Here is a 12,402-nt window from a genome sequence, read left to right on the forward strand (position 1 = left end):
GTGCTGACAGAGGTAAAATTGGGGTGGAAGAAGAAAGAGGAGCCAAGCTCTGGGAGCACCTCTGAGCCCTCCTGGTGCTGGGGCAGCCACACATGGTCAGGGCTGCTGGGCTGGATCCTGCCAGGGAGACAGGGAGAGGCTCTGGAGCTGCTCCCACACTGCTCTCAGGAACCCAGCAGGAACAGCAGCTCTGGCAGAGCTTCTGCAGGCAGCCCATACACCCATTTCTTCCCAAAATGTCAATACAAAAGTAACAATACAAAATACCAAAGGAGGGATATTGTATTCTGCTGGATCTCAGCTGCTCTGAGAAATGGGAGGCACTGGGGGATTTTTTTCCTGCTAAAGGGGAGATGGAGACAATATTTGTGGTGGAGAGGAAACAATATTTATGGAGAGTTAGCACTGCTGCCAGACATACCTGGTACACAGGGCTGGTGGAGGCTGTTCCTTCCATCTGCAGGGGAAAGCAGTGCACTGTAAAGCTCAGTGGCATTTTGAAATACTTGTAAAATCCATCCAGCACAACCTGAAACTATTATTAACCAGTTAGTCACAGCGCTGCTAATTGCAAGTCACCTCAGACCAGGGAGGCTGGGTAAGGAACTGAGCTCACAACAACGACCACCTGCTTTAGGCCACCATTAGTCACTGCTGAAAATCCAACCAGGTCATCTTGTTTGGATATTTGGGCTTCACATGTAGAGAGCAAGTCACAAAGCCAGTCTGCTTTCCTAGAGAAAGGGGGTTTTGGGGGATGTAGAAGTGCTAAATGCTGTATTTGCCTTCACTCCCCTCCATTCCTCTCCTTGAACTCCCAGCCATCCTCTCAGGGCTGCCCTGGATCCCTTTGGGATCTTGGCCCTGGAGGAACTTCTGTTGGGCACTAAACTGACCTGGGCCCACGCTTTATTGAGAAACAGTCAGTGGTACAGGGCTGAGCAGAGCCTGTAGCGCCCTTTTGCTGCTTCCTGTGGGGTGCCCAATCTGCTGTGAAAGAGATGGGCAGAGATTTCACCCCATCACTGTGTTTCTGTTAGCATTTGTCAGTGTTTTCTGAGAGTGCCCTTCCAGTGATCTTTCAAATTCTGTGTAGGAACTGGCCAAAATTTGGGTTGCAGGAGGGTTTAGGTGGGAGACTCACCAGGGCCCCTCGGGGATCAGGCAATGATGGTGGTTAGGCTGTGCTCTATTTGGCACTTCTGGAATTAAAGTCTCTAAATTCTGTCCAAATCCAGATGTTAAGGTGCAGGGATAAACCCTAAGAAAAGCCCTCAGTATATAAACTGCTCCTGCCCACAGACAGCAGCATTGTTTGGGTCTGTGGCAGAAGGAAGCAGGGTCAGGTGTTTCTTTTGTGCTCAGTGAAATGATATCTGTGAGCCTGAGGAGCTGGAAGGGATATCTGAGGTCACTGAGTTCAGCCCTTCACTACTGCAGACAAACATGATGTAATCCCTTTCATTACATGGGCAAACTTCCATTCTAAAAGTAGTTTTGCTTGTTTTTCCTTTTTTTTCTCCCCTTGCTTTGCTCTCCTGCCCTCCTGCAGTGAAGTTATGCCCAACCTTACTTTTAGTTTTGAGCTTGTGTTTATTCCCAGTTAGTTTTCCTGTTATACTCTTATGTCTAGCCCATGTCTCCTTATTTTTGGTATTTCTGGTGAGTGGAAATGCAAGATGATGAAATCCACAGGAAGAGAGTTCAGTATCTCTATTTGTGCTTATTAACTACTCAGCCCACTAGTGCTTGATTAGACAATTTTGAGATACAGGCAAATGATAATTACATTGGTCACAATACATTTAACTGAACATCTGAAGTATCCATTAAAAAGAAAACCCTTCTAGAACAAGAACTTTTATTTTATTAAACCATTTAAAATTTAGTCATATGGCTCTTAAAGATACTTATAGCTGAATTATAAAGTAGTTTATTTCACTTAGTGTCACTTTACATTTTACCAGTTGGAAGATCTGCAAAGTGTTTCACAAGGCAGAGCTGAGTCCCCTGGAACCTTCTGATTCCATCTGAAAAACCTGAGCTCCTTTGCTCTCCCTTTGTCTTTGCACATTCCAGCTACCAGCAATCCCAGTCAGCCAGAGCCCCCACCAGCAATCTGGCATCTCTCTGCTCTCCGTCTCTGTCACACTGGACTTGGGGATGGTTTGGAGCCAGTTTTGTAATGGAGGTAGAACAGAAAAAGCAAAGGCTTGGGAGCAAAATTATGAGGGTAGAAAAATGTTCTCTAAGCGTGTGCAGGTGACTGTGGTTAAAAGGAAGTGTGAACATTTGCTGGCTTGCCTAGCACAACAGAACACTGCAAGCCACCTTCCCTTGCGATACATTTGAGGCAATTTTATTCTGAATTTCCTTCCAAGTAAAATTCTAAACTTGTTTTCTGATCAATTTAACACATTGGTCCCTGGGCCATTCTGCTCAATGCCTGTAGGGCTGCTGCTTCCTCCCATCCCTGCTCAAAGCTTGGCTCTCCCCATCAGCTACAAAATAAAAGAATTTGGATGGGTCTAATCAGCATGACGGATATTGGTTCACAGTGACACAGGACCAGTTGGAATTTGTATCCATGCACTATCAGCATGTACTGATTCACAGTCACAGGAAGTCAATTTGAATTTTTATATCTGCATCATCAGCACTGCATGTATTGGTTCACAAACACAGAACCAATTTGCAAATACATCCATAACCCCAAGATGCACATGGCCATTTGGATGTCTCAGCTCACAGTTTTTACAGAGTGGGCTCCTCTTTAGGCCAGTTCCTTGAGTGGTGACACAGGTACACACAGACCTGCATGCACTGACTGCCTCTGAGAGCATTTTCCCTCAGTGAGGTCTGGCTGCCAGTGCTCCAGGCCAGCTCAGATGTGCTGTGGGAGCAGGCTGCTGGGCAGGGACCGTGTGGGAGGAGCTGGGAGAAGTCCCCTGGCACTGACCCCTTCTCTCCAGAGCTGCTCTCCAGCTCCCACCCTGAGTCTGTGCTGCAGCCACATCTGAGCCTGGCCTCATCCCTCACTGAGCCTCACCTTGCTGGCTCTTGGAGCAGCCTCATCCCACATCCACAGTGCTCCCTGACCCCGTGCACAGTGTGGTTCATGTGCCTGAAGCCCAGAGAAGTGTGGTATTCACATGCCCTCTGAACAGAGAAAAACATAATTCTCTCTCTCAGGTTTTTTCCTGTAGAAGCACAGAGGAAAACAATTTTTATCTCATTTGCTGCTCCTGTGTTTGTGCCCACGTGGAATGTGTTCTGGAGGTTGTTTATCCAAGGTGTTTGATTAGATTCTGGTGATGGTGTTTGGATTCATTGACCAATTGGATCCATGTGTGTGTGTCGGGACTTTGCCAAAGTCACAGGTTTTCTCTAGTTAGTGATAGTTCTTGTTAGTGTGATATAGTGTAATATAGTATAATAAAGTAATTAATTAGCCTTCTGATATCATGCACATTATTCTTCCCTGCATCGGGGGGATCCTTGTAGCACCGATAGTGAAGTGCTCCCCTTGCCTTTTTGGGGCAGGGAAGGCACAGTCACATCTCCCTTGCACTCAGGATGAGCAGTACTGGGCCCTGTTCCTGTGCAGGCACCTGAGTGCTGTGGTCATGTATCTTTCTATAAATAATTACTTCACTTCATCACTTGCAGCCTCTTTTCATCACCTCCTTTCCCTCAGACCGATGGCTGTTTAGAGATGGAAGGCTTTTTTCCTCTCTAGCTGGAACAAGGCCATTCAATGGAGTGAGCAGCAGGAGGTACTGAAAGAGAGATACTGTTAGCACTGTTTCCACATGCCCAAAGAGTGATCTTTATGCAGCTGAGACTACAAGGGATATCCCTTAAAATAAAGGCCAGCTTATTACCCATCTTCTCCAACTCCTGTGGAACGAAATATCCTGAAGTTGAGAGAAGCTGCTGCACAAAGCTTCTTTATAGCTCTCAGTGTGCCTTCTTTGCTGGCTCCAGCTGCCCCTACACTGTTTTTCCTCAGTCTTTTCTTCAATATTTTTTCCAGTTGACTTAGTTATTACAGTACATGGAGCAGACTGAGGAAAATCCACTGAAGGTTGGAGCTGGCAGGGCAGGGAGAGCAGCGAGGGAAGTGCCTTTGCCATGCCATGACATCACCCGTGCGTTAATTGGTGGCATTCCCGCGGATGGGAGGCACTGGCCACTGGCCTTGGGCTCACTTCCGTGATACAGAACAGAGACACTGCCTGTCTCCTGCCAGCCTCTTTCAGTGCCAGCCTTCTGGCAAAGCTTAGGACATTTATAAAAACAGTACAGTACTTTATTTAGCCTCTAGTGAGAAAAAGTCACTTCACAGCTCCAGTTTAGGCACAAGGCACTAACAAGCAGATTAAAAAAAAAATATATATCCTTTACATAAAAACATTTCAAATGAATACATGAAAGTTGATTTGTATTCCAGATGACCTCGCAAACCAGGAGGTTGAGCTGTGCCTTTTATCTCCAGAGAAATGGGTTCAATTCCTGATTAGCCAATAGAGGAAATTCCATTTAATGGTGTAATTTTGGTGGGCTGAAAAGCTGTTCCCTGCCTAGAACCACCATCTATTATGACATGATTGGCAGTCTGTGTTCAAGACAGAACAAGAACTTCACCCCATCTCTACTCTTATTACTTAGCCTGCCATGAGCTTGCAGTTCCCAACCCTCAGCTCCCACAGAGCCTGAGAAAAAGGGGATTTGTGGCATGAACAGAGTCCCCACAGCTGTGTCTGGGCAGGGCAGAGCCTGCCTGAGGCTACTGGTGGGGCCAGGAGAATGGAGAGGTGGCACAGGGGAGCCTGAGAAAACAAGGGAGCTGTTGGAGGGAAGTCTCAATGGAAGGAGATGGAAAGTAGGCAACAGGAAAAAAAAAAGGAATGAGGATGGACAGGGAAAGGATGCATGGATAAGCAAAGGATGGGATGAATGTATGTCCAGAGCTGAAGGCAATAGAGCAGAATGGGTGTAACTCTGTTTAAACAGCAGAAGGAAATGTCAGCTGAGGGAGGGAGTCACACAGGGTCATGATGTCACCAAATGTTCTCACTGTGGTGGTGGTCCTGGTGCAGAAATGCCCTTAGACCTCACAGGATTGTGGTTTCCCAACGTCTTCATTCTTCAGAGCACAAAACACTGTTTTGCAGGGGAGCAGAAAATCTGCAAGACAGAGCAGCAGCCAGCTCAGGCCTCCATCATATCTCTGCAGAAGCCACAGATTAGGCAAAGAAAGGCTCATCCTCAGTCTAATCAGTGCAGTATTTCCATATTTCTGTCTGTATTTCTCCTGTCAGTGGGAAAAGCCCATTGGGGTCCTGCTAGGTGTTCTCTGTAGGCAGAGCAAGTGGAGGAAGGCAACAGGAATTTTCACTGGTGAGCCTTGTGACCCTGTTCAGTGCAGGGCTGTGAGCAGACACAAAACTTTGTCATTCTGAGGTGGTGCAGGAGTGGGTGAGGATCCATGATGGCTCTGAAAGCATTGCTGCCACACCAGGACAGCTTTTCAGCCCGACTTCAATGTTCTCCTCTCTGTCCTTTTCATAACCCCTTGGGTGTGAGAACAAGGGATGTGCTCACAAGAGAACCGGTTTGGGGTGGTCTTACTCAGGACAACAAAATCTGAGTTTAGAAGGGTAATGATAATGAGGAAAAATGTTATAAAGTCAGCCTGATGATGAGGTGCAAGCTACAGAGCTCTGGGAGGAGAAATACAAAAAGAGGATTTCCCAGCTGGACAGCAGCACCAGGAGGGACTGAGGGTGCAGAGGGGACAAAAGGCTGAGGGTAAGGACAATATCTGGTTTCCTTTCCTGGCTGCAGTTCCTCCAGCTGTGAAAACTGCTGTCCATTACCCTGCTGCTCATCATCTCCTCCCACCTGAGGTTTCAGCTTTTTCATACCTGTTTATCCTCAGCCTCACCTGGGCCTGCTGAACTGGTGATCAGGAAAGCCCTGTAGTTTGAATTATTGCCTCTAACCTGGGCTGTTCACCAGGATTATGCTCAGAGCAATCCCCTGGCAGTTACTGCTGACCTGGGAGGGGGAGAGCCTGCAGCTGGGGGTGGTGATAAGCAGCTGGAGTGGGTGAAAAGAAATAAACTTTTCACCCAGCTCAGCTGCAGGCAGAACAGGATGTGAGACTGCAACCTAAGACATAGGAGATAATTATTCTACTCCACTTGGCACCGGTGGGGCCTCAGCTGGAATAGAGTGTCCAGTTTTGGGTACTGTGCTGTAAAGAAAAATGTAGACAAACTGGAGAGAGTCCAGGAGAGAGACACTAGAAATATCAGAGGCATAGAAGGAACAACCTAGGAGGAAATGTTGAAAGGATTGTTTGTTTAGTCTGGGAACAGCAGAGTTTAAAGAAGAGCTGTGATAAAAATCTTGCAATATTTTAAAGTTTATTGTAAGGAGAATGGTGATAAATCTTTCCCCATGCTTGCTGGGGGATAGGGAAAGAAGGAACCAGCTTTATTTGCAGATAATAAAATTTAGGTTTGACATGAGGAAAAACTATCTAGATAAGAGGGTGATGCTGTAAAATCAAGCAGGGAGTGCATGGGTCTTGTTAAAATTCAGAAGGGTGTTTTATTTTAATAATGAGCACTGAAAGAATAAAGATGTTTCTTGTTTAAATAACTCTTTTGGGCTAATGCCTGGGACTGGCTTTCCACATGCTGAGAGTCCAACCATGTGGATGCACTTGCAAGGAAGAGCTCCTGGCCTGCAAGCTCCAGGGCAGACTCTCCTTTGGGAGCAGTGTATGCAAACCCCAGCAGCCTGTGACTGATCTCTTTTTCTACCTATTCCTGCAATACAAATAAGCCCTCATGGAATACAAGGATCTGTATAAAATTTTACAAATGCAGGAATAACCTTTCTCTTATGATCCCATTTCTGGCCCCACTGCATTTTTTCCTTGCAGGTTCATATGCTGTATCTGTAATCCCTTGTTTGTAGATTTGGTATGTGCACACAGCCAGAGATAGATCCCTGATTGCTGTTAATCCTTTGAGTGTTTTACATTATACAGCATATGTCCAGGGAAAGTTCTGTCTTGTGCTTTAATGACACTCCCTGATCCTCCAGCGACACTCCTGGAAACAGAAAATCACACCATACTCTTTTCCATCCCAGGCACTTCTCAGGCTGTGAATTGGGTTTTATTCCACATCACAGAAACAAAGAGCCACTGAATATTTTCAGAAGTTCAGTCTGATGTGTTGGCAAACCTAGAAAAGAAATTGAAGGTTGGTCTAGAGGCTGGATGTAGAGGAAGAAGGTCAGCACACAAAGGCCTCAGACCACATCTTTGGACTTGCCTATGACCTCACAAGGGTCAAAATCCATGGCTGGAGCCTTTTTGAGGCCTATGATAAAGTGTGTTTTTCTCATGAAGTAAACTCTGCCAGAGAATAAATATATTTGAGATTTTGGGGGTGGTGACGCTCTGGAACAGGTTGCCCAAAGAAGTTGTTGATGCCCCATTCCTGGAACGGTTTATGGCCAGGCTGGAGCACCTGGAAGGTGTCTCTGCCCCATGGCAGGAGAACTGAAATGAAGTGATCTTTCAGGTTCCTCCCAATCCAAATCCTTCTATGATTCTAATATTAATTGATGAGTGCTTTCTGCTACAGGGTTTTACTTTAGTTGCAAAATCTGTCAGACACATTTTACTTTAAATTCCCAGCATATGTGGTTAACCTCCATTGCACCTTGAAGGCTGAATTTATCTGTAAATGAACACTAATCAAGAAACCTGAAGTCATGTGGGATGCTTCTAATATTTTGAAGATAAGTAATATTAAGCCTAAATCACATTTAAAGAGGATATTAATTGAAGTAGTAGAGCAGGACAAATCAGTAAAACAGAACAGCCAGTCAAACTGGGTTATAGTTGCATTGCCTTCCACAAAAGCACAAATAACCCATGGGTTATTAATTACCATATTAATTAATATTTTTTACAGTTATTTGCAGAAGATAGGTATCTACAGCATGTGTTGTGCAGAACTAAGAAGTGGTCAGTCTTGCCTATTAAAATAAACCGGGAAAGGAAACCAGATGTCAGAACCTCCTCTGTTGGGGGGTTGCTGGTTCACAGGAGAGCTCCTGGAGATGCTTTGAGCCCACAGCTCCATGGTGGCGAACCTTCCAGCCCCTAAACCTGGCAGCTCTGCAGGGGATCAGGATAACTCTGTGCTCCCCGGTCCTCCTGTCAGAGCTGCAGCATCATGAAAAGTTTGCTGGGATAGAAAGGGAAGACAGGAAAGGGTTGGAGGGAGGACTCATCATCCCTGATGTAGATATTGGACTTCAAAGACTGTGCTAGTCACCCTAGGCTCCTTGTAAAGTCAGTGGAGAGGAAAATGAACTCAAGATTTTTGTCTGAGGACAGGAAATGCCTGACTCCCTGCTGCCTATAGGAGACAGGTAGGTACCTGGATGGTAGTAAAGTTACCTGAGGTGACTTGCAGGGCCTATTGTTTCTGTCAGTATCCTGGAAGGAGAGATTCTGAACTCTGGCCTCGGCTTCAGGGACTTCTGATGGAGTTTGTGTAGATGACAGGTCACATGGACACAAGCATTAGTGAATGCAGGGTCCCTCCTTCCTCCAGCTGAGTGCATTATCCCAGGGGCTGAGGTATGTGAGGAAAGTAGAAGATGCATGTTTGGATGTCCTTTTACAAGAGAAGGAACTTGGTCCAAGTGCTGCCTCCAGGAGAGTGCTTTGACCATTAACCAACTGACAGTGGGAACCATGTCCTGCACAGCCCCCACTCTGAAAAGCAGCAGTGCTGTCATTACATTGCAAGGGTTCCACATTGCTAGAGTTTTGTACCTCCTTGATGTTTCTAGTAGGCAGCTCCTCTAGGCACTGACTCTTCCTTGTTCTCACAGCAGCCAACTGACTCCAGTTCCTCTCAACCAACCAATCCACTCTTTTATAACACTCTTCTTACTGGCTACAGCTGTGGCCTGTTAAAATCAGGCCTGCTCCTAATCTTTAATAATTAACCCAGCTGCAACTCTTTAGGGGGTAAGATTATATACTACCTTTATTTACTTATATTCTTATATTCTATTCCCCTACATAGCAGGAGGACTGCCAGAAGGTCTTGCAGCAGCCTGGACAGACTAATTATTTCAGGGGGTTTAGGTTGAAGAGCAATTTCAGAGCCCTGAGTGACTTGGAAGTGAGCTGGGTGCTGGCTTGTCAGGCCTGAGGCTCTACCTAGGGAGGAGCACAAGACATCACAGTTAAAAAGACTGACTCTTCACTGCCTACACCTGACATCTGGGCAGAGCACACCTGAATCTCTCCTAGGGATATCAAACCCAGCTCCTGTTGGCTTCCCCTGGGGTTCTGGCAGCCCTTGGATGATCCATGGTGGGTCACAGGGCTGAGGCACCAGCTGAAGGGCTTTGGGTGACAGCTGCTCCAGGGCACTGCTGTTTTTCCCAAACCTTGCAGCACAGCCCAGTAAAAGCCTTGCAGGCAGTACTGCAGACCAGTGGGAGGGAGAGCAGGAGAAGGAATGACACAACACATTAGAGCCAGGGAAAAGGATTCTGCATCAGGGATTATGTAACTTTTGACATGTCCTACATATCCAGTACCAGGGAGCTCAGGCTGTGCCCTGCCACGTTAGCAGGGCTCACTTTAGACAGCCACTGTTAAATGACATTCCCTGTCAGAGCTTCTCCAATTTCAGGTCTCCCAGGTCCTCCTGGGGCAGCTCCTCAGCTCCTGCGTGGCACTGGGCTGGAGCTGCCCGTGCCTGTGCCCGGCCAGGGCCAGGGGAAGCTGCTCTTCTCTCCTGCTTCAGCTCCCTGCAGAAGGACAGAGGCTCATGGATGAGCCCTTCACCCCACTGCAGGCCAGCACCCAGCAGGACATGGTTTGCATTTAAGTGCACCTCAGGAGTAGGAATCCTCGTTTGGGAAGCAAAATCCTTTGGCACTGTTACCAGACCAAACCCATCCCTGCTGGCTTTGCGGCCCCTGATGGCTTTTCCACATTTCACATGGGACTGAGCTCTCAAATGCATTTTACAAACTTGACCAACTCCCTCCAATGTCTGCTGGGGTTAGTTTTCCCACTGATATTTTGCTTATTCCAAATGAACTCCACACCTTGGTTTTTTTTTATTAGTTTTTTTTTTTCCCTTTCAGCAGAGAAAATAGGCAAGTGAAAGTGCATCACATGTACAGTCTGGGAAGAGCACAGAGACAGCCAGGCAGCCATTGCAGGGGTTTGGCACCTAGCTCAGGAATGAGCACATGCAGGTAGAATGTTATTCTGCTGCTCCTGCTGAGCACTCAGCAGTTCAGTCTCTGCTGAATCCCAAAGTCGAGCAAAAAGCAGCTGGTTAAGGTGGAATTTGAAAATCAGTCATAAGATAAACAGGTTGCAACATTAAGCACTCTCCAAGGGAAAAGCAGTGTGCAGCATATGTTCTTACTTTGGAAGATATTTAAAAAAAAAAAAAGAACTTTAATGGACTCTTCACTGGCTTATGGTAGTGGAGCTGTTAATTAATTAAATAACTATATGTGAATGGCATCCATTGGGAAAGAGCCTCACAGCTTCCAGATGCCAGTTATTGGCCCCATTACGGACCTAAAACTATTACAGTAAATCATTACATGCTCCAAGATGAACTGGCACACGATTGCTGTGAGGAAGGATGGAGCTATTCTCACTTGTGCCATTTTTTGCCAGTTTTTATCTAGTGAGATTAATTAGTACTTTTAGAAGTGCAAGTCAGAGCTATAAAATATTAAAGGATATTCCATCAATGGAGTGGAGACCTGCTTAAGCAGAGCTTTTAAAACTTTTGGATGTTCACGGGTAGATGGGAGTTGGAAGAGATAATGAACAACATCTGATTTTGATTTTTTTTTAAAGAAAGTTCAGATTTATAGCTAGTGGGACTGCATGAAGCCTCCTTTGTGTGCTATGGGAATACTCAGAGGAGGACATTAAAGTTTATCACTGAAGTTCAGGTGCCAGGTAAGCAAACAGTTTCTCAGGCCAAAACCAATCATTTAAGGCAGTTATTCCAAACAGAAAATCAACCAGAAAGTATTAAATAACCTTTTAGCCTGGATCCCCTGCTGGGAGGGGAACATTTTCTGACATTGGATGGCAGCCTAGAATCTATGATCTGGCCTAGAAATGTTTTTTTTTCTTTTTTAATTAATAAGCTATAAATTTTCACCCCAAATGACCACTGCGGACCTTTCTGTCTTTTTAGGCTGTGAGAGGGAAAACCACTGAGTCACCTACATCATTGCTTGCCCAGACAGAGCATCCTTTGAAAATCCTCTTGCCTGCTCTGTTTTGAAGCCCAAAAGCTGAGTACTGAAGAGGCACTCCAGGGACTGTTTATACAGTTTACCCAATAATTAGTTCTTAGAGACATTAATTCATGGATAGACACTTCCTCTGAGAAATTATTCCACAGCTGAAATTCCTCCCACAGCTGGACGAGGCAGGCTCAGCACATGGGGCTGGAGATTTTGCACTCCATCAGCCAGAGCTGGGGAGGAGCAGTGCTGAGGGAGCTGCTGCTGACACTGTCCTCTTGCTCCAAGCCTCATCTGAACCACGTGCGAAATCTCTCGCTGGAACCTGAGTTCAAGCAGGGTTCAAGTGCGGCCAGAGGGGCCAAGGGGGCTACAAGGAGCCACTTTTGCTGTTGCTGGTGAGCAGCCCTCCCACACAGCCCTGCCGGGGCAGACTGAGAGATGCCAGCACTGATAGGCCTCTCCTGCTTAACACAACAACCTGTTTGTCCAGAAGGACAGACAGACAGGATCTCCCCTGGCTCAGTGGGAAAGTGTCCCAGACTGTTGCGGAACAAAGAGCCTCCACATGCCCCGGGGACACGGACAGGGGTGGCAGTGGGGCTGGGGGTGAAATGCTCTGCTGCTTAGCCACACCACATCCAGGTCAGCCTGGCTTGGAGGACATCATCCCTTCCCGACACCACACAGGGTAGACCATGTGTCCAATAGCTGTTCACCATGGGTAGAAAAATCAGGAATGGATAACCAACCTTGTATCACCACTTCTCCTAAAGCAAAGGTAAGGCCCCATTCACACAAACCCTACAGGGAAGTGAGACCAACTGTACAAGAAAAGCATTAGTGAGGGTTTGCTGACTAACCCCTAGTTAAAGGAAACAAATTGATTTATTATATGAGCATGACAAATTGAGGCACCGGTCTTGCAAGTTGGGCTGTGTGAGCAGCTCCCCGTGTCCACGTGGCTCTGATACAGCCCAGTCAGGCTGACAGCTGGGAGCTGGAGCTGCCAAACCGGGAATGCTGCTGGCTCAATCGCAAAAGGTTGGAAAGTTT

General features: G+C 46.5%; 1 long non-coding RNA gene across 1 annotated transcript; it reads right to left on the bottom strand.

The window, feature by feature from the left end:
- Positions 1 to 6,415: 6,415 nt before the first annotated feature.
- On the bottom strand, positions 6,416 to 8,954 carry LOC135443573 (uncharacterized). Its single transcript, XR_010439070.1, has 3 exons — positions 8,876 to 8,954; positions 8,495 to 8,672; positions 6,416 to 7,265 (listed from the first exon to the last, which is right to left on the bottom strand). It is a non-coding gene; the product is annotated as an uncharacterized LOC135443573 (long non-coding RNA).
- Between the last annotated feature and the right edge of the window lie 3,448 nt (positions 8,955 to 12,402).

This window comes from Zonotrichia leucophrys, chromosome 2 (genome assembly GCF_028769735.1).
Source record: "Zonotrichia leucophrys gambelii isolate GWCS_2022_RI chromosome 2, RI_Zleu_2.0, whole genome shotgun sequence".
In the NCBI taxonomy this organism is placed as follows: Eukaryota; Metazoa; Chordata; class Aves; order Passeriformes; family Passerellidae; genus Zonotrichia; species Zonotrichia leucophrys.